The 22,456-nt window shown below is 53.9% G+C and overlaps 1 protein-coding gene and 1 long non-coding RNA gene across 3 annotated transcripts in view; one reads left to right on the forward strand and one right to left on the reverse strand.

Moving 5' to 3' along the window:
• LOC119250690 (zinc finger protein 39-like) overlaps positions 1-22,456 on the reverse strand; it is a 332,349-nt gene that overhangs the window by 183,872 nt on the left and 126,021 nt on the right. The window lies entirely within an intron of this gene.
• LOC119250780 (uncharacterized) lies at positions 10,704-15,291 on the forward strand. Of its 2 annotated transcripts, none has more exons than XR_005126434.2 (3): positions 10,704-10,851; positions 12,527-12,815; positions 13,142-15,291. It is a non-coding gene; the product is annotated as an uncharacterized LOC119250780 (long non-coding RNA). The 2 variants fall into 2 exon arrangements; XR_005126435.2 differs by having other exon boundaries at positions 12,541-12,815.

The raw sequence follows: 22,456 nt of genomic DNA on the forward strand, positions 1-22,456 counted from the left end.
TGTATGCAATTTTTTTTAAAAGAAAAGCTATTAAAAAGGGCCTCCCCTAGTGGGACAACAGTTGAGCGCTGGGCTGCGAAGCTGTCTGCAGCCTCTGCAGCGCCAGTTTGATCCCTGGCCGCCAGCGAGGGTCCCACATGGCACAACAGACCTCTCCTGCCACGCCCGCTGCTCCCCTCAGCAGTGTATTTCGTCAGTCTGCCTGTTCTGTTTCCCGCTCTGGCTCTGGTGAATTCTCTCACCCTCCCACGCTTCTGACTGTACCCCAGTGCTTGCATAAATAAATATCTTTTAAAATATCTTTAAAAAAGACACATAAAGGGGGTTTTCTCCAAAATATCCAGTTCCCATGAGTCATTGTGGTTTACTCAATCCCTGAAATAGGAGGGATCCTTTTAGCACCATCTATAGAGAAAAGATCTCAAGATCTTAGAAAAGAACCCTTCAGTGTCAAAGATGCTCCGCATTTAGAAAGTTTCCTTCCCTGTAAGTGACAGCGCCCACTGACCCTGCTGAAAGGTTTCTTGGGTGTGTCCTTTAATGACGCAGAGAGGGTCACTGCTTTCACTGCATGGAGTCGGTTGATAATAACCCATTTTAAAAAACCAAACACTGTAGCCAGCGTGAGACAGCCTGTGTGGCTCCTGGTCACTCAAGATTCAGGGAAGCCTGGATTCTCTTCAAGGGAGAGTGTAAAGTCGCCTCCGGAGGCAGTGGCCAGGGGTCCAAGGTCCCTCTTCCAGGCTCTGAAGTACAACGTCAGCTGCACAACAGGGAAGCAACGCTGCAGACTTCACATGTGGGCCCAAGACCAGCAGGGGCAGCATCTCAGACCCTTTGTGAGAAATGCAGAGCCACAGGCAGCAGCAATCCCCTGGGTCAGAACTTGTGCCCCCAGGAGACTGGGACATGACTCTGCCCTCTTGCCTGCTGGACCTGGGGTGGGGAGGGGGTGTCTTCCCCAGAGAAGATTACAACATGTAAACTTATAATTCCCCAAATTATATTCCAAGTTCACAGAAATTAAACACACAAATCAGTGGAACACAGCGGGGAGCCCGGCAAACCCACCCCACGGGTGATCAGTGCAGCAGGGAGTCGCTGGGAACAAACACGGGGGACGCGCTTTCCGTCAGGGGCGCTGGCCACCCACGGGATCAAACTAGGAACGACCTGACCCCCACGTTCCTCCAGGACCCAAAATGACCCGCGCAGAGCTCTGCACCCCCAGCCGCCCCGCCCCGGGTCCCCTGACTGTCCAGCTCTGCACCAGCCACCGGCAGGGACTTGTCCTCACCTCCCTCTTGCTCCGGTGGCTCCTGAAGAAACTGGGCTCCCGCAGGCAAGAGCTTCACCCGAGTCTGGAGCAGCGAGTGCCAAGGAGACCCCAGCAGCGGGGGAGGCGGGAGCGGGCACAGGGCCAGGGCTGCAGGGGGCGAGAGTCCGGTGCTGGGGTGTCTGCGATGGTCTGAGGCATCCAGCGGGACCGGGGTGGCTGATGTGGGATTCCCGGGGTCTCTAAACAGCGACCGCAGTGGCTGCGGCACCTGCCCGTGCCCTGCAAAGGGGGGAAGCGGGTGGGGCTCGGTCTCCCCCCTCAGACCCTCCCCCCCTCCGTCGCCGCCAGGGGGCGCTGCCCCTCCCCCAGGCCGGCCCCCGGCCCCCTCCCACCGCCCCCCTACGTCGCCGCCAGGGGGCGCTGCACCCCGCTAGGACTTGGCTCCCGCCCGGGCCTTCCCCGCCCTGGCGTCCCCACCGGCCGTGCCCTGGGCCTGGCGCAGAGATGAGGCGGCTGTTGGGGGACCCGAGGGCGTGGTCGGGGTGGGCGGGGCGGGGATCCACGGGCCCAGGAGAGAAGCCGCGGGGGGAGGAGCGAGGGGGCACTTGCGGGGGGAGGCGAGGGGGCTCGGACGCGCAACGGGGCCAACGCGGAGACTGAGGCCTGGGGGCGCCAAACATGCCCCTGTACACCCCGCCCCGCCCCAGGAGCTGACGGGCCGGCAGGACGGACCCGAGGGCACTGGGGTGTGGGGGTGAGGGCTCAGGCAGGAGGCCCGGGAGGCCCAGCGGGGGGCGGGGGGACAGGTCGTGTGGAACCCGAAGACGCGGCTGGAGGGGGACGTGCCGCGAGGAGGCGCTGACCCGGCGCCCCGTCCCGAGGGCGTCGCGAGCGCCCTCCCGCGGGGCGGGCAGGGAGTCCGGCCTTGGGGCCGGCGTCGGCGGGGTTTGGGGGCGCGTGGAAGACGCTCCAACCCCTCGATGGGCGAGGCCTTCCCCGGCGCGTTATTCAGTCACCAGCGGTGGGAACCGCCTCAGCGACCAGCCAGGAACGCCCCCCTCAGAGACACACCCCGGGACCGCGTTCAGGAGGACGGGGAGTGTGTGTGGGCCGCAGCCGCCTCTGCGCGCCTCCTGCTTCCTGCGTGCGTGTGTGTGCGTGTGAGAGTGTGTGTGTGTGCATGTGAGAGTGTGTGTGCCTGTGTGTGCATGTGAGCGTGTGTGTGCGTGTGAGTGTGCATGTGCGAGTGTGTGCTTGTGGTGTGCATGTGAGAGTGTGTGTGTGTGCGTGTGCATGTGTGAGTGTGAGTGTGAGCGCGGCAATCGGGCGCCGAGGGCAGGGACGCGCGTGCGGGTGCGGGCGGCTGGGGAGAGAAGTGACCTTGGGCGTCAGGGGATCAGCTGGGGAGTGAGGAGAAGCCGGGCACGGGGAGCAGGCGGGGCCCCACATCGTCCCCGCGTGCGCCTGGCTGGTGTGCAGCAGGGCCGAGGGTGTGTGAGGGTGTCTAGCGAGGGGAGGCGGTAACACATTCTCTGTGTGCGCGCAGGTGTGTGATCTAGTGGAAACACGAGGTCAGCACATGTTGGCGACCCCTGAGGCATGAAGTGCCGAGACAAGGACACACCCGGCCGTGGCTGGAGACGGGACGGGTCGGAAGACCGGCCCCCGCGCTGATCAGGAACGTCTTTCCCGGGTCAGAGAAACGACGAGGCGCTCGCGGATGAGGGGTCTCTGCCATAAGCGGTAACAAGGAGGCCTCTCCCATATTTCTTCCCATTCCACCCGTGTTTGATAGGTTCGTTCTTGCGTTCCAAGCAGCTGAGAAAAGCAAGCTGGTGCCCACCTGACTCGGGGTGGCCCTTCCTCCTCCCCTGTGCAGCCCCTCGCCGTCTTCCCCTCTGTCCCCTGGTAAACACACCCCTGCCCTCTGCCCAAGAGCAGGACCGTGTCTTTCAGACATGAGTCTGCTGCCCTCCTCCTTTCCCGACAAATTCAACCACTTTCCTTGTGTTCGAGGCCGGCGTTCACTCACAATTGGGAGGGCCAGAGCCGGGAGCTGGATGCCACCTGGGCTCTGCCAGCTCCGACTCTGACTCCCGGGGAGGAGCAGTAGCCCATGGCAGCGCACCAGACCTACCCCATCTGCATCAGAGCGGGGGCCTGGGCATCCCAGGTGGCATCTTGACCCCCGTGCTCAGAGGGAGCACCCTCTCTCCAGGGGGAGGGAGAGTCCTAGCAGCTGTGGGGTTTTTCCTCCAGGGAACCTCCCAAGGTCTCCCCAGGAAAGGCACAGCATTCTCTGCCCCCTGGAGTCACCATGCAGGAGCTGGAGCCTGGGGGAAGATGGTGGTCCCCAGGGGTGCACGCCAATCCCCTGGCCTGCACACTTTTGTGAGGAATCGGAGTACCCCTCAGAGAGGGAGTCCAGTTCCCCTCAGTTTGGGAGGGAGTCTATGAGTCTCCCCCAGTTGGGGCGCCTTTCCTGTGTCAGGCCCCGTTGAGTGGGATCTGGGGAACATGTGGTATTTTCATTTGGTGTCTGGTATTTGCAGTTTCTTTTTTTTTTTTTTTTCTGGAAGCCAGGGATGTGGTTAAAATGGTGAGTGGTGCCGTATTTGTTTCATCTGAAAGCCCCTTGGGGACAGTATTAAGTGAGTTGGGGACCTGTAGCTGCCAACCCATGTCTAAGAAGCAGCTCTTGTCACTGTTTCCCTGCAGAAGCCCTGTAACAGCTGACAGTGGGGGACAGACTGATGCTTTCCTAACACAAAGTCCAGGCAGTGTGTGCTCTTTGTCCACACTGGCTGGCTCAGGCGTGAGTTCCTTGTGACTCTCCTCTTCTGCAGTCTCACCCTGACATCCAGGGTAAGCTCAGGCACTTTGGCCGTGGGCAACCTAGGACAACCCTGACTCTCTGGACACTGGCAGGTGGCTGGGTGGGCTGGATTGTCCCAATGAGAGCAGTGGGCCTGGACTGGGGCTTCTACTTACCTTACTTGGTCCTCACTTTGTGCAAATAGTTTTGTGAATCTGAACATTGTGTCTGTGTAAGGAATTCAAGTATGTATCCGGAAACAGATCTTGGTTATATAGAAATTTGGTATTTTTCTTATTTTTATGTGTTTAGTCAGACAGCCAATTCAGTATCCACCTGTCACTGTGAAAATGGGATGGAAAGTAGGCTGAAGAGAGTGTTCTCCACTGGAAGGAGGCCTTTTCTTCCTCTGAGTTGGCTGGCCTCTTCTGATCACACTCGGGATCACACTTCTGGGATCACACTTCGGGATCACACTCGGGATCACAGTTGGTTTTGTCAAAATCACTTTGGAATTTCTAGTCAGCAATAAATGAAGCTTGACAGTTGGTTTGAAAATTTCTAAACTTCTTATTGAAAATTAAAAATCACAGGTTTCTTTAAAAATCCAAGTTTTACTTAAAATAATCAATTTATTCATCAAAAGCTACATAATAGGTTTCTGTAAATGATATACCTTGTCAAATCTTTTTCTTAAAAGATTTATTTATTTATACATACAAGAACTGGGGTACACACCAGAGGTGCGGGGCAGTGAGATTATTCACCAGAGACAGAGCGGGGAACAGAAGAGACAGATCTACTGAAATACACTGCTGAGGGGAGTAGTGGGTAAGTCAGGAGCAGTCCACTGCACCGTGTGGGTAACACGTTGGGTGGCTGAGGAGCGAACCTGTGTTGTGGAGGCTGTGGAGCACTTCACAGTGCTGTGCTTCACTCCTTGTGCCATCATGGAGGCCCAATCTATTTCTATTCCTTCCCTTTTCATGGTCCAGGTCGAAGGTGTCTTTTATCTATCCCAGGAGCAGGCCTCATCTGTGAGGTCAAATAGAAACCAGGACTTTATATAACAATTTGAATTTTCACTGCTTGTCTTTAAAATGGTTCCCAGTGTGGGCTCTAGAGGTTTTAAAATGAATAAAATGGGACACTTATTAGAACATGTAAGAACTTCAGTTTCCATCTCAAATTAGAAACCTCCTTGATTACCAAAGGGGAAAAAAAAAAAAAACTTAAATGGCTATATCGACTTAACCTGAAAAACTTAAGTTGTTTTAGGAATTAGTCTAGCTTTGTCTTGAAAAGGTATATCCTTCTGGTGAAACTGACCACCCATCCAAAATCTCTTCTAGGAATTTAAGGAAAAAGTGGCCTTAAAAAAACTCATAGACAATATTCTGCCCCACTTTCTTTAGAACCTAAGGGCATTCTTACAAATAAAACTTGAGAAATGTTTTCTTATCTGAAAGAATTAGTTAAAAATTATTATTTAAAGGCCTCCCCTGGTGGTGCAGCGGTTGAGCACTGGGCTGTGAGGCTGCCCGCAACCACTGCAGCTCCAGTTCGTTTCCAGCCACCGGCGAGGGTCCCAACAACAACAACAAAAAATTAAAAAGTAAATTAATAATTGTTGTCAGTGTTGTCACACATACTGGTAAAATATCTTTCTCTAAAAATTAGGGCAAATGGCCCAAATTCTAAATGAGAGATCTCTGTGTCTGTTTTTACCTTTGTGTCTTTTGTCTCGAGAGTGTTGCCAGTTTAAAATGGTGCCATTATATATTCTAAGATTGATTTATGTATGCATACAAGAGCTGGCATACAGGCCAGAGATGCAGGGAGTGAGAGGATTCACCAGAGATAGAGCAGGGAGCAGAAAGGTCGATTGACTGAAATACACTGCTGAGGGAGCAAGTAGGTGAGACAGGAGAGGTCTGACTCGCCTTGTGGGTTTCTCCCTGGCCAGCTGGGGATCGAACTCATGCTGCAGAGGCTGTAGATTGCTTCACAGTGCGATGCTTAACCCCTTGCACCACCGGGGAGTCCATCACAAAAACGAGTTCAAAATGCAATGGTTTAATTAAAGCACTGGTGAGCACCTTCATTGATGTTTCCTCCCCTTGCCCTAGCAAAAAAAAAAAAATAATTAATTAACAAAAAAAAAAAAACCTCTGGTACATGAATTTGTTTCATTTGTAATGCTGCATTTTGAACTTCGTATCCTAACAAAAACTAAATCTACTTCTGGTTTCTCTATCTTAAATCTGTTCTATTATTATTTAATATTTTATAGGAATATTTCTCTTATAAAACTAAGGATCTCCTAAGTTCAATAAAATGAAAACTTGACTACTTAATGAGGTTTTGGTTTATATTTTGCTTCTTAATGTAGGAAATCTAAACTTTATCATTTCACCTAAAAAAAAAAAAAAAGACGTGTTTATGTATGAGTTCTGAGGTGAAAAATGTGAGCCTGAGTTGTTCATTAGCCAAAGTTATGTTGGACAAGGCCTGGGTGTGGACAAAAATTTCCGGGAGTGACTGACATAGTTTCTCTGGCCAGCCGCCCAACTTGTGGCAGGGCAGCGCCCCCTGGCGGCGACGGGGGGACGGCTGGAGGGGGGCAGGGCCGGGCTGGGGGAGTGCAGGCAGGTGCCTCAGCCACTGAGGTCGCTGCTCAGAGACCCCGGGGACCTCACATCAGCCGCCCTGGGCCCTGGACGCCTCGGAAGTCGTGGACACGGCGGGCCTGACCTCGAGGCCAGGTCTGCGCGGGGGTCTCTGGCCCGTCCCCCAGGGGGCCGCTGCGGCGGGGCCGAGAGTCTGCGAGCAGTGGGCGCGGGTGCGACCCTGTCCTGACACCCTGGGGATGCCCGTGTTGTCCCAGGAATATTCTCTCTCCACCTAGAGTGCAGGAGGCAGACTTGTCAGAGGCAAGAGGTCGGGGTGCTCCTCTGGGGGTGGGCGCCAGGAGAGACCTGCCCCTGCCCCTGTCCGCCTCTCTGCAGGCGGCTGCCCTGTGCGTGGACAGTGCCCGCGTCTCCATGGTCCATCTACAATGTCACGTGTGGTCTTTTATTCCCGTCCGCATTTTCACTGACATTAATTAAAAATAGCAAATACACGTCTGTGTGTAAATTCTATCCCTTCTTCATGAAATACAGCCCCTCCACCCATTCTAGAGAGGCCATGGCCTGAGAAGGTCAGAGTGAATGACCTTCACTGTGGAGCACTCCCTGGGACACCCCGCGGGATATCGGACTGGATTCGGGTTGGGTGGATTCGCTCTGGATTCGGACTGGATTCGCTCAGGTGAGAGTAGCTTTAGATTACCTGTGTGGGAGCCTCTGCTCTGTGTAGCAGGGTTGGGGTACACACTGAATAGCAAGCAGGAGCGCCCGGAGACCCAGGATTGTGAAAACTAACGAGGAAGAGCAGCTGAAACACTTCTCACTAAGCACTAATTGAAGAATCAGAGATTCAATCACAGAACTTGGAAAGACAGATGGCTTCGATGCAAATAAACTATGTTTTCTCCTGAGTAGATTTACACCTTAAAGTACCATCAACTGGCAGACACCCCAGCTCGGGTGCATGTCCTCTGTTCGGATCAGGCCCTGCTGTCCCTTTGCCCCAGTTCGGCCCAAGTGACCCTCCTCCCTACTTCCTGTGCACATGTGGAGGCTCCCAGTAACATCAGGAATTCCCACTTAGCACTGATCAGGGCTGAGGACTGACACCCTGGGAGGTGTGACAAAACCATCAGGCTAGATCTGGGAAAAAATTATATTTTGGTTTCCCATTCAATTTAAAAAATGTAGGCTCTGGCCTGCCTGGTGGTGCAAGGGGTTAAGCATCAGCACTATGATGTAATCCGTAGCTACTACATCAGGAATTTGATCTCTGGGAAAGGAGGTGACCCACATGGCAAAGCAGACCTCTCCTCTCCCCCAAAGCTCCCCTAAGCAGTGTATTTCTGTCAGTTGCCTATTCTGCTCCCTGCTCTCTCTGCGGAATCCTCTCAGCCCAACACCTCTGGCCTGTACCCCAGTTCTTGCATGCACAAATAAATAAGAATTTTAAAAAATAAAAAAGTAAGCTCTTTGCCTTTTGACAGGAGACAGTGGCTCTGCAAGTGGATATTGGAATCAATCAACCCTGTGTGTATATACAATTATTCCCCACATATATCCTTGTTTATTCCTTTCTGTAATTTCAGAAAATGAAAAGAGAGCCATTAATGTATCTTCAAATTTCTGAAGATTACAAAGTATAGGGTCCCTCCTGGTGATGCGGGGGTTAAGTCTCAGTACTATAAATCTATCCATGGCCACTGCAGGACAAGTTCGACCCTGTCCAGGGAGCTGAACCACATGGCTCATGGGGGTGGTACAGCTGCCCTCAGCAGTGTATTTCAGTTGATCTGCCTGTTCTGCTCCCCACTCTATCTCTGGTAAATTTTTCTCACTCCCTCTAACGCTGGCCTACATCCCAGTTCTTGTAGCATAAATGAATAAAATAAATATTTTAAAAAGATTATAAATTACAGCTTAGCACAAAGGATAAATAAAATATAACTTTTATAACAAAATTAACTCCAAAATCCAGCTAGCTCTTTCTTTTGTTAAATCATATTTTAGAGTGTGTTTAGGGAAAAAAAATCACCAGAAAGGATCTATAATCATCAAACACTTGAACATAACCTGATTCCAGTAAAGTAGTAACAGGCCATCTGTCACTTTCAGTGTTTCTGTGGCATCCCTATTTGTGGGTGTCTGTGTCACATGTGGTAATATCCTCTATTCCTATGGGGTGATCACAAGATTTCCATGGAACAGGGGCAGTTGGTTGATGTCAATGAAGTAGGGGACACATATTCTAGGTTTGCTCTGGGTGCTGTATCTGTTGCGTGCAACTGGGTAAATAGCACATTAAACAGGATGTCACTGATGGCTAGAGTCACTTGGATAGTTGAGGAAACGAGAGTAATTAGAAGTGGTGAGCTGCCCTTCCTGGGTTAAGGGAAGCCTCACTGTTGAAACACCAGTGTGCAAGGGTCCAGGATAGTATAAACGTGAAATTTCTGAATGAGTAAATTAACTTCATTAACTGGGTGAAGAAACACAAGGCCACACTATCGTAATCTTCTTCTCTGACTAAGCACAAATGTGTGGCTGTCATTACAAGTGTTCCCCCTGCCTTTCAGGACAGTTCTTCACCTAAGTTTGCCACTAAGTGACACACATGATTAACACCTGATTTCAATTTTGTCTGGTATCTAAAATTTAAATCAGTCATATGTTCATTTTATATCTTGACTCTTTCACTCAACGACATGTAGGCAAGGTGACCCACATATTGGATTTAGCTAGAGTCTCTGTATTTTCGCTGTTGCATAGTATTCCACCGAATGCAAAGTAACTACATCCTTCTGTTATACATGCACAGTATATTATTTCATAAAATTTTATATCCACGCTGGAATAACACTATATTTGCAATTTTATATTGTTTCTCTTTCATTTAATGTTATAAGTATTTTCCAACTCATTGATAACTATTCAGAATGATTGTACCTAATTGCTACATTTACTGTCACATATTTGACTGTTTCCTGGAGTTCTGTTGGAGATTGTTTCCTGTATTAGTACAAGAACGTGCTGGTTAGCATTTTTACGGATATACATTTTTATTTGTGTTCACAGCATTTCCTTAGGTCATTTCTCAAACACTGCATTACTATTTCTTTTAATGCACATGCATATATATAATATTCCAAATTCTAATAGCTGAAGTCTAAGTTCCCCACAGAAGGACGATACACAATTTTGCTGAATGAGCGACAACCCCTATTTCAGCAGGTTCTTGCCTCCACATCATTCTGTCTCCCCATCTTGAAGGCTCAGATGTCACACACTCCGCTTCGCTTCCTACCCTCCCTCTGCGCGGGCCTCCCCCCTCCACCACTCGCCATGATTGCGTCTCTCCTTGGCCAGGCTGACCCGCCCCTCGGCCATGGCTCCATCCCCCTGCACCTCTGGCCAGGCCTGGGGCCTCTGCCCACCATTCTCCAGCCTGGGCGGCACTGCCCCCCCCAGTCACTAGGCGGCGCGCGCCGCGTCTCCTTCCCTGGTTACCCCGCGAGCCTGTCCTTCCGCGGCCTCGCCCCGCCCCCTGCGTGTTGACGTCACGTCCCTGCGTGCTGACGCGGAGTGGAAGTGGCGGAGACGCTGGGTCCAGAGCACCCACCCTGGGGAGCAGGCCCGGGGACAAGGAGGGAGCAGCCCCGGGGGCCGCGCGCAGGCGGGGAGCGCGCCGGCTGGGGGCGGGGAGAGGCAGGGAATAATGGGGGGCGGGACGCCCCGTCTCTCCCTGTGGGGGCAGCGGGTTCGGGCCTGTGGGGTCGCGGGTGAACGATCCTCGCGTGTTTTCAGTCACGGGGCGCGACTTGCTGTGGAGTCGCGTGGAAATTCTACGTTAACGGCGTCGTGGAGACGCGGGGTGTTCGCCTCCGTTTAGTTGGGTTTTCTGAGCTTCAGCGCAGCAGGACTGGCGGGGGCGCCCCGTGAGCCCCCGGGTTCTCCCGCTGGCCCGGCCCTGGGCCGCCCCGACACCCGCCCCTGCCGCCCTGGCCCTGCGCCCGCTCCCGCCTCCCCCGCTGCTGGGGTCTCCTCGGCACTCGCTGCTCCAGACTCGGGGTGAAGCTCTTGCCTGCGGGAGCCCAGTTTCTTCAGGAGCCACCCGGAGCAAGAGGGAGGTGAGGACAAGTCGCTGCCGGTGGCTGGTGCAGGGGGGCCAGTCAGGGGACCCGGGGCGGGGCGGCTGGGGGTGCAGAGCTCTGCGCGGGTCATTTTGGGTCCTGGAAGAACGTGGGGGTCAGGTCGTTCCTGAGTGTGACCCCGTGGTGGCCAGCGCCCCTGACCGAAAGTGCGTCCCCCGTGTTTGCTCCCAGCGCTTCCCTGCTGCACTGGTCACCCCTGGGGTGGGTTTGCCGGGCACACCGCTGTGTGCCACTTATTTGTGTGCTTAATTTCTGTGAATTTAGAATATAATTTGGGGAATTATAAGTTTACATGTTGTAATTTTCTCTGGGGCTGACACCCCCTCCCCACCCAGGTCCAGCAGGCAGGAGGGCAGTCGTGTCCCAGTCTTCCCAGGGCACAAGTTCTTACCCAGGCGGTTGCTGGCACCTGGGGCTCTGCATTTCTCACAAGGGGTCTGAGATGCTGCCCCTGCTGGTCTTGGGCCCGCATGTGAGGGCTGCAGTGCTGCTTCCTTGTTGTGCAGATGATGTGGTCATTCAGAGCCTGGAAGAGGGACCTTGGACCCCTGGACACTGCCTCAGGAGGTGACTTTACACTCTCCCTTGAAGAGAATCCAGGCTTTCCTGAGTCTTGAGTGACCAGAAGCCACACAGCCTGCCACAAGCTGGCTACAAGTGTTTGGTTTTCTAAAATGGGTTATTATTAACCGATCCATGCAGTGAAAGCAGTGGCCCTCTCTGTGTCACTAAAGGACACACCCCAAGAAACCATTCAGCAGGGTCAGCTGGGCACTGTCACAAACAGGGACAGAAATTTTCTCAATGGGGAGTTTTATTGTCTTTTTATTGTATTTAGTTGTTTTGATTTACAAAGTAATTATGGTCTCAAAAATGAATTGGGTTACACATGAGAGGCCATACGGAGGCAGAGTGAAGACACTGGGCTCACCGCCACCATATACTCACAACACTGTACAGGCCAAATTGATGCCACAGAAAGAGAAATGGGTGACACACACCAGGAGAAGTGACCAGTGGCAAGAAACTGGGAAAACTTTAACTGACCTGCATCTACAGTTATACTGGAGGAGAATTAAACCCCTACAGTTGTGGACTCGGGGACACAAGCCACATTGGGGCCTTTGGAGACTCAGGACTTCCCTCAGCACTGGGCTCAACCCACTGGGCCATCTGGGAGGCCAAATATATGAAGACATTGTACCAATTCTCTACAGCTAGGAGTGTTTTTCTGATGGTAGAAGGTACATAAATACTTCATAGCTATAGAAGCACACACAAGCCACACTCATGTAGACTCACATGCACACACTTGCACACAGTTCAAGACATGCACATACACCTAAAGAAAACAGTGCAAATCCCTAATTCTGTACACACAGCTAGCTCTGCTTCACACTCCTGTCACACTGTCTTATCACCACGTGACCCCTCTGACTTTTCTAAAATTTTCAAAATGCTTTCCAAAATTTTCTAAATTTTCTAAACCTTTCACTGCTTATTACAAGAATGTTAAAGGAAATTTAGGTCTCTGGCGTCCGATGTGTTGGAAGTTTGGGTGCAGTCATAAATGGGAAGCAAACACGGTTGGTTTCATACACCATTTTAATGAGTCCTGGGGTAGACATTTTAACTAAATAATCCATTTCAGACTGTCTCCTCCAGGCGGAGAAAGAGCATCCAGATGCTTCCACGCCCCAGGGCCCTGTAGGTAGAGTGGGTCACATGGAGATGCCCCTGCAGTGGGAACCAGTGTGTCCAAGGTGGCCACCTCCTCGAGCCCTATTGGACCTGCGTGGGAAGAGCAGAGCCAGTGAAGCCCAGGCACAGAGGAGGCTCTTTCCTTAGTGACACCCCCCCGAGGAGTGCTGCTCGGACTCAGATGCGACAAAGTGCAGATGGAAACCAGGAAGACCTACCGAGGCATCACTCGCTGGCGGGTGAGCAATTCTCCAACTTGGAATCTCTGTTGTGAAAAGGGGCTCAGTAGAGGGGGACTTCCTACTGTGGATGTCAGTCCCTGACAGTGCCAGTAAGCCCGAAGAGCTCCTGCATCATCTGTGCCGTCCGGGTGCCCAGGGGCCACCAGCAGGGCCCTCACGGGATAGAGCCTAAGATGGGGAAGCAAGGCCCTGGGGTCCCAGCCTCTGGCCCTGGGGCCTCTGGAGGCTCAGCCCGCACAGCTCCACTCCCATCCTGGGCCCTGCACCTGCTCAGCTGCCCCAAACCCTCCTCTGCCCCCTTCCCCTGTTCTGCTCTCCTCCAGGTGCTTCACAAGTCCCATTGCCCTACCGGCCCTTCACCTGCTCTGCTCCTGGGACTGCTGTGCTTGCGGACATCTGTGCTCCACGTCTATGTTCTCATGCTGCTCCTGGCCCCTCTGGCTGGGCCCAACCCCTGACCCCTCTCCAGGGCTTTGGCCTCCGCTGCTGTGCTCATTTCACTATGGCCACTGAGTGGCTGCCCTGGAGCGGGGAAGTGAATTCTAGGGAGGTGCTGGTGATCATCTAATCCCCAGTAGGGTGAACGCTGCTCTTGTGTTTTCCTCTGAAGGGTGCACAGAAATAGCAACATTTTAAAATCCTATTAAGGATTCTTCTAGCTCTGGCCTTGTAGCCTCCAAGGGTGGACTGGGAATGGTTTTCATGGCCCAGTGTCTCTGCAGGGCCACCGGTGAGCTGAACAAGAGGCGCCTTCTTGGGGTTATTTGGGTGGTGCTGGAGAGCTGGGAGGCTGGGCTGGATGTCTTCCTAATGCTTTCCTGGCCCCCCTCCAGGTGGGGGCCTGGAAAAGTAGTGTTGGGGCCCAGAGCTTGCTCCTGCAGGGGGCCTGGAAGCGATGTGGTGTTGGGCCCCCATGCCTCCCACAGCACGGGCCCTGACTGGAGGCCATGCTGGGCTTCCAGGCATCTGGCATCAGGGTCCCTGAGCTGGAAACCGAGCTCTGAATGCTGGCGTCCTCCTGCGGGATGCCTTGCCCGGAGGTGGTGGTGGGCTTCTGGGCGTCCTGCTTCGGGGACAGTCCCACCCGCAATTTCTCAGGCCCCGAGACCTCAGGCTGCCAGTGGTCCTCCGGTATCGGGGCACAGTGGGCCCCATCAGGACTGAGGAGCTTTGGGGAGATGGTGGGGTCTGGCCCCTCCTCGTCCACCCGCTGCCTGGAAAGCAGCTTGAGGAAGGTCCCCATCACAGGGTCATACCTGCCCTCCAAAAGCGCCCTGTCGATGACCTCTTTCCAGAACCCCAGGCGGACCATTGCTTCCATTGTGTCCTTGTGCTGGCCCTGGGAGGGCTCCCGGCAGGGGAGTCCATTTGTCAGCCGCACCCAGGGGTGCTGGATGACACTGTCCAGGTTGCTGCCACTGAGGGGGTCAAGCTCATCATCTTCCTCAGCAGGTCCCGGCACACTGAGAGAGGTAGTGCGGCTCATGATAGACGCCGCTCAGCTCCCTGGCCCACAGCTCCCCGAGGCTGGTGCCCTTGAAGGGCAGCTTCCCGGTGACCATGTACTAGAGGACCACCCCCAGGCTCCAGATGTCCGCCTCGCGGCCACTGTACTCCTTGTGACGGAGAATCTCAGGGGCCACGAACTGCGGCTGCCACAGGGGGTCTTGAGCAGGGCTGCCTCAGAGAACTAGGCACTGAGCCCGAAGTCTGCCAGTTTTATAGTTCGGTGCTGGTCCAGGAGCAGGTTCTCCGGCTTCAGGTCCTGGTGCACAACACCCCTGGCGTGGCAGTGGCTGAGCGCTGCCAAGATCTGCTGGAAGAGGCGGTGCACCTCCATATCCCCCAGGCTCCCGCACTTCAACAGGCAGTCCTGCAGGTTGCCCTCCTGCACGCGCTCCAGGACCAGCAGTACCTCATCCTCAGTGTACAATACCTGGAAGAGCTGGAGAACGTTCGGTGCCGAAGGACTTTCATGCAGGCCACCTCGCGGGCCAGGAACCTCTGAGGCATGCCAGACATGGGGATGACCTTTATGGCCACCTCCATGCCCATTGACAGGTGCTGCACCAGCCTGACCTTGGCATGGGCACCCTCCCCCAGCTTGCGGAGCATCACTTACTTTCTCAGGGCCATTCCCTTGGCAGACGGGCGCATCTGGGCAGTGAAGGCGGACCCGCTCCTAAGCTGGCAGGCCCTGGCTGGCTAGAGCCCTCGGCACTAGCTCCGCTACCTGATTAACAAGTGCACTATTAGCCTAGAGCTAGTAGTACGTGAAAAGGATCCCAAAACTAGCTAAATGCTACCCGCGCTGACTACTCTACCGAAACAATAATGACACTAACTTACCTCTACCAGAAACACTAACTATGCTAACCTAACTAGGATACTAATACTAACTAACTATGCACTCAAAAATGAAAACACAACCAAAAAATTAACAAAGATAAATATTTAAAAATATATAAAAGAAACAATAACAAAGTAACCACTAAAGTTAACAAGAACACAGACAAAATGAACAAACCACAAGTGAACAATTACAAACTAACAACTAAAATAAAAAAAAAGGGAAAAAACACACAAAAAAATAACAGGAGGGAAGATGGGGAAAAAAAAATAATAAAATAATAAAAAGATAAAATAAGAAATAAAACAAAGGGAAAAAAACAAATTAAAAATAAAATAACTAAAATAAATAGCTATAATAAATAACTGAATAAGAAATAAACAAAGCAAAAGCAAGCCAATCCACCAACATGACTCTATCTCCCTCCGATTCCACCGTCACGATCCCAACACTCCTCGCTAAACCTACACCTCTGCGGGCCGTGCGGGGGCTTAAGTAGGCTCCGCGGGTGACATCACAGAGCTCTTTGTGGCGTCGGAGCAGAGGCCACGCCCCCGGCAGAGGGCACCCCGGGGGCCATTCAGCCTTCAAGGGACAGCACCCGCCAAGAGGTGTGTGGACAGACGCCCTGGAGACTGGAATCCACCCCGTTCCAGAAGCCCGCGGGGCGCTGGCGAGGCCGTGTCCTCTGTCGCGAGCACCTGTCCCAGGTTTCGGCTTTTAGGGTCTCTCCGCACAGTCCCCCCCAAACCCTGATGCGTCTCACATGCACGACACATCCACGGGCACAATAAACGACACCATGATGGGAGCATGAGACGCGACAGAGTCCGCTCTTCTCACCCCGACACTGAAAACTCTCTGGGACATGGTCCCCCCGTTTGGCCCATGAGCTGCATGTGCCCCTCGGCGTCCTCGAAGGCCGGAGGCCGGGGCGGCTCCCAGGGCGGCAGAGGCTGTAAAGTGGGCCCTGGAGGTGGTGTCCGCCCCAGCCCCCCGCAGTGCTGTGGGGACACCCCCTGACCTGACTCAGCCGGGGCTGGGGGCAGCTGGGGCTGGTCAGCTCCCCCCAAGATTTCTGGCTTGGAAATATCTGCGTCTGGGGCTCCCGTTGGCGCAGCGGTTTGAGCGCAGCACTGTGGAGCTGTCCGCACCTCTGCAGCACCGGTTCGATTCCCGGCCCGCCAGGCAGGCGAGCAGACCTCTCCTTTCTCACCCGCTGCGCCCCTCAGCAGTGTATTTCATCAGTCTGCCTGTTCTGCTCCCTGCTCTGTCTCTGGGGAATCTTCTCACCCTCTCGCACCTCTGGCTTGTACCCTGGTTCTTGTATGAATATATCCTTAAAAAAAAAGACTAAAAAAAATCTGCTTCTTGCTAGAACTCGGGGTCGGGGAGCAGAGGTTGGCAAAGGCCAGGTCTAGACGCTGTGGCCCTGTGCCCTGCGGGGAACAGCGTGGCTTCTGGAAGTGGTGGGTTCGCGTGAGCAGTGGGGTCCGCTGCTGCTCAGGCTGCAGGTTCCCCCCGCCAGGCCAACCCTGATCACTCACGCACAGCATCCGCTGAGGACCAGGTCTCCCCTGAGCAGCCTGGGGCGCGGCCAGGGCCCCGAGGCTCAGAGCCTGTGCTCGGGGGGGGGTCAGGCAAAGGGGCCCCAGCGCCGCGTGTCCCAAGCCCGGAGGGCGGAGGGTGTCATCCTCTCGGGGGACAGGACGCCCAGGGCAGGTTCCCTTATTCCCGCCCCCTGGGGACCTGACCCAGCAGCGGCCAGGAGAGGCCATGCTGCTCCTCCTGCGACCAGCAGTGCTCCCGGCTGCCGCACAGAGAGGTCGCGGCCTCTCCCGTGTTGGGGGTGCACTCGCGGGCCCGTTCCCGTCTTTCTACACAACCTCCACGGCCGCCTCGGGGGAGTCCGCCCTCTGCAGCCGCCTGTGTCCAAACCCGCCTCAGCCTCAGGGGCTGCAAACCCCACGGAGTCTCCGCATTCACTCTCGCCTCTGAGAACCCACGATGCCCCCACCAGCCTGGGATGCTGCGCGTCACGGGCCAGGGCTGCGGCCCCGCACTGGTTCCTCCCCTTCCTTCAACCTCCCCCACACCCAGGGAAGAGCTTGAGCATCAATCAGACCATCCGCTCGCTGGCCTCACGCCTTCCCGTGGCCCTACTGGGCTTGGCACTTCCCCAAAACCCCTTTGCACAGGCTTCCCTGCCCCTCTGGCCTCAGCCCTGCCCCCACCCGCCTCCCCTCCCTGTCCAGCCCTGCTGGGTGAGCTGCCCTTCTTTCTTGTTTTTAATTTTATGTATATTTACATCATTTTTCATTTTTGCCAATGTATGCATTTTCACCTTGGTTATGGTCCCCGTACAATTCCCACCCCCTTGTTTGATCCTACTCCCTCCTCCCCGACACGGTAGTGTGTCTCTGGCTTGTAGATGCTGTTGATTGTGATTTTTACTTTATTATAATTAGTATTTTCCTGGTCCCTTATTTAGGTTTTCTAAATCCCTGCTATGAGTAGGACCGTCTGGTATTTTTCTTTTTCTTTCTGGCTTATTTTGCCCAAGCATGACCCCTTCCAGCTTCATCCATATTGCTGCAAATGGCATGAGTTTATCATTTTTGATTGCGGAGTCATATTCCATTGTGTATATGCACCACATCTTCTTGATCCTGTCATCTATTTTGGGATATTTGGGTGTTCTTCTTTCTGCCACATCCTGTTGCCACCTGGGGCATTTGCTCTTGTTCTTGCAGAATCCCCAGATGCGCCTACCACTCTCTGACCTTGCTTTCCTCCAACCCACATGTCATTTCTGACCGCCTTGCAGGCAGGTGCTGCACATTTCTTCCTGAACCACATCCTCTCCTCCCTTCACAGTGTCATCTGCACCTAAATCATACTAACATGTTTTCAGAATTTCATGCTAGAATGGAATTCCCTCCTGTGTCTTGAGCTCCTGACACAGTTTTGCTTATGGCAAGAATGCTGTTGACTGACCCAAACCAGTCCTAAAACAAGAACATTCTAAAGAACAGTACATGTTGACTGTCCCCTTGCCTTTTTACATGGGAACATTTTCTCACTCTCCATCAGGAAATTGATTCAAACACTTTGACTAGGGAAACTTTGTTTCAAGTAATATTTCAAAGTACTTCAAATGACAAATGTCACGTGCGATGTCATAAAGGTTTACATCATTAGCCACATTGAATTTGTTTGCTGTATTTTAACCTGTTGGCTTAATTTTAGAAGTGCCTCACAGTCCAAATCAGTGTCAATACCTATGTCTAAACATACAAGGAATGCACATGGGGAAAGAAGAAGCAAAACTATCACTATTTGCAGACAATACGATAATATACACTGAGAACCCTAAAAACGCCACAGAAAAAACTACTCAAAATAATCAACCAGTTCAGTAAAGTAGTAGGATTCAAAATCAACACGCAAAAATAAGTAGCCTTCCTATGCACAATCAGTCTGCAGAAGAAATCAAGAAAACCATCCCTTATATAACTGAAACCAAAAAAATCAAATACTTGGGAATTAACCTAGTGAAAGAGGTGAATGGAGTGCAGCACTGTGAAGCTGTCCGCAGCCTTTGCAGTGCCTGTATGATCCCTGCCAGCCTCAGAGCTTCCCCCATGGCGTGGCAGACCTCTCCTGTCTCGCCCGCTGCTTCCCTCAGTGGTGTATTTCTTCAGTCTGCTTGTTCTTCTCCCCACTCTGTCTCTGGTGAATCCTCTCACCCTCCCTTGCCTCAGGCCTGTACCCCAGTTCTTGTAAGCATAAATAAATCTTTAAAAAAAGAAAAAAAAAACATTATTGAATTTGCTAGCATAGTCAGTCATAGTGCTCTCATGACCTTTGTATTTCTCGACTTCAGAACCTCCATAGACTTGAAGACCCCCGGAGACCTCCGCAGAGACCCCGCTGCTCACCTGCCTCAGGCCCTGCCTCTGGCAACTCCTGCGAAGAGAACCTGGGCCTCAGCCCAGTCTCTGCTGGCTGTTTGCAGTTGGCGGGCGCCAACACCCCAAGAGCTGGAACACTGGTGTTGTTGGCAACACCCGCGGAGCCGGGTGCTCACCTGCCTGCTCCCTGGGGGCTGGCGCCTGTGTCTGGCCTCCTTGAGAACTCTCGATGGCGCAGCATGTCTGGCCCGGCATCTGGTGCGGTCCAGCCTGGTCTGCGGACTGTTGCTGTGGGCTCTGCCCATGCGGGCTACCTCCCCGGGACGTGGGGATTTGGTCTTGATCCATGGGTTCGCCCGTGCTGACCCCCCAACTGTCCTCTGCCCATGACCATGGACCCCTGGGTGCTGCCAGCCACAGCCCACAGGCCCAAGTAACAGGGCGTCCCCTGTGTCCCTGAGGTGCAGGACACCAGGGACTGAAGGGGAACGGGGCCAGTGGACCCGCATCCCTGGAGGGTCGTGTGCCGGCCGGAATAGAGGGGCGGGGGAATCTGCTTCATTGACAGGCCCGTGGGGGCAAGGCCCTCCCCTCATTGTCTGCAGAAACTCCAGAATCACCATCAGTTTCTGGGGCTGCAGCTTCCGGGACTGCTTGTCAGGGTGGGTCCCTCATGCTGGCTCAGGCCTCTGCCTTCCCTCCTGTGCCTGCAGGGGAGGGTCCCGGCGTGCCCACCCACGAGCTCGTTTGTTGTGTGTGACCCTGATCTGGAGGGCCTGTGAGGACTCGGGGAGACCACACCCAGGAGAGGGCCCCCCACTCTCTGGTGTCAGAGCCCGAGGCACACCCACCGAGAGGATACACCGGACAGCGCTGCTGCGGGCCTGACCCCCACTGTAAGGTCACCACCCGCCTCTGTCAGACACGCCCATTCACATGTTGTTCCCTTTCCAGGTGCTGAGGTAAACAGCCTTTTGGAAAAAAAAAAATAATTCTGAGACACGAATAAACCCGTGTCAGAATACCCAGGTGCTTCCCCGGCTCGCTCCTGGGGGTTTCTTGGTTGTCCTCCTTCCCCCCCTGACTCCACACCCCATCACCCCGCCAGGACCAGGGGTCCCAGAGGGTGTTGGTGACTTTCCTGATTCCTGTGGACGGGCTTATCCTGGCTCTGACACTGGGGCCACCTGGTCCCCGCGGGGTCAGGGGTGATGGGACTGAGGGGGGACCAGGTCTTGCCCACGGGGCCTCCCGGGCCCCTGACTCATTGACCCTTGGGGTTCATTACCGGGGCTGCCAAGAAGCCCACGGGGACAAGACAGCGGCCCGGGGAGCCCTCTGAGCAGTGTGCGAGGACGCATCAGGCCAGGGTGTGGGAAGGGGAAGTCTCAGACACCGCGGCGGGTCTGTCGGGGTGTCGGTGGGGACCAGGCGAGAGCCCCGGGCTTGGGAGCCCCGAGCGTGTGGCTGTCGCCATGGGGTGGACCGTCCCTCCTGCCCTGACCGCGGCCGCGCCTGAGCCCTGTGGAAGTAGCTGCAAGAGAAACACCTCAGCTACTCAGGCATGGGGAGGGGCAGAACAATGACTGGGAGGGCAGGATGGGAGGTCACCCTCTCAGCGCATACGAGCAGGGGCGAGGGCCAGACGGTCACCAGACGGCGACACGGGGCAGGGACTCCCCACCCACTGCCCTGATGAAGGACGTGGGTGCCAACCAGGAGCAGACTCGGGGCCATCAGTGTCCACTTGGTCCCAAAATGTATACCTGGAGCTGCGATTGGCCAGTGTTTTGCATGGACTCGGGGCTAAGACCCCACAGGCTAGATTTGGGGCATCCTTGACAGTTCATGTTCCTGAGGGTTCTGGGGGTCCTGCTCCTGAAAGGTGCATGGACTAGGGCCAGGGGATGGCAGAGGATGGGCCGGGCTCAGGGTTTCAGGGGTGCCCATGCACAGGATGAGGTGAGACGGGAGGAGACTGCTCAGGGGGTTGAGGTCAGTTGAACTCTGCCCTTCAGCATCTCCCACAGGCGGCGTGAACAGTGTGGCACCTGCAGGTCACAAGCTGGAGAGGCCGAGCAGAGCAAGAGCTGAGATCCCTGCAGGGGGGACGCTGGAAAGGGTGCAGAGAGAGGTCAGTGGGGAAGGACAGCACTGGTCACCTGCAGAGAGACACCGCAGGTCCAGCACTGTCTGACAATCATGGTGTTTTATGCCTCTATTCTTTCATGCAGTGATGGCTCCAGGGGTGACCAACCTCACGGCCGTGACAGAATTCATCCTCCTGAGGTTCCCCACCCAGGGGACAATGGGCTTCCTTGCACCCACTGCTCTTCTCCCTGGTCTACCTGTGTGCCCTGCTGGGGAACATGCTCATTGTCCTCATCACCACACTGAACTGGCACCTCCAAACCCCCATGTACTTCTTCCTGAGGAGTCTGTCCTTCTCAGACCTCTGTCTCATCTCAGCCACGGTCCCCAAGTCCATTGTCAACTCTCTGAGGCACAGCAGCTCCATCTCCTTCCTGGGCTGTTTGCCCAGGTCTTGGTGATGGTTATGTCAGCTGGTGCAGAGATGCACCTGCTCCCGTTGATGACCCTTGACCGCTATGCTGCCATCTGCCACCCCTGCACTATGACATCATCATGAGCAGGGACAGGTGTGTGCAGCTGACAGCTGTGTCCTGGCTGGGTGGGGATCTCCAGGCTGTGATGCACACAGCTGGAACCTTCTCCTTGTCCTACTGTGGGTCCAACGTGGTACACCAGGTCTTCTGTGATGTCCCCAGTTATCGATTATTTCCTGCTCAGGAAATTTAATGAGAAAACTTGTCCCCATTCTCATTACTGTGGTGTTGGATTCCTGCTGTTTTACTTTCATTGTCATTTCCTATGTCCACATATTCTCTGCTGTCAGGAAGATCCCATCCACAGAAGGGAAGGACAAAGCCTGCCTTCCCCACCTGCTGGTTGTGGTGCTGTTTCTCTCCTCTGGATTCTTTGCTTATCTGAAGCCGACCTCAGGGAACCCGTCCATGTCTGACCTGGTCATTTCTATCTTCTATACGGTGGTGCCCCCCACCTTTAATCCCGTCATATACTGTCTGAGGAACCAACCCGTGAAGTAGGCTGTGGGGAGACTGATGAAGGGGAGACTCACCCAAACGTAATAGGGAAGACGACTTCATGACTCCATTATGAGACACGTATTTTAAAATTTCACACAATACTGGTCTTTATGTTTTTCTAAGTTCATATAATTCCATTGTAAAATTAAAAAAAAATATATGCTCATTTTTAAATTATATTTATGATGACTTCATACAGTCTGATGCTCGTATACTCTATATAATTGATTTTTCCTCTTTTTAACA

The sequence above is a fragment of the Talpa occidentalis genome, unplaced genomic scaffold (genome assembly GCF_014898055.3).
Source record: "Talpa occidentalis isolate TD23 unplaced genomic scaffold, MPIMG_talOcc4v2.1 talOcc4.18, whole genome shotgun sequence".
Taxonomy (NCBI): domain Eukaryota; kingdom Metazoa; phylum Chordata; class Mammalia; order Eulipotyphla; family Talpidae; genus Talpa; species Talpa occidentalis.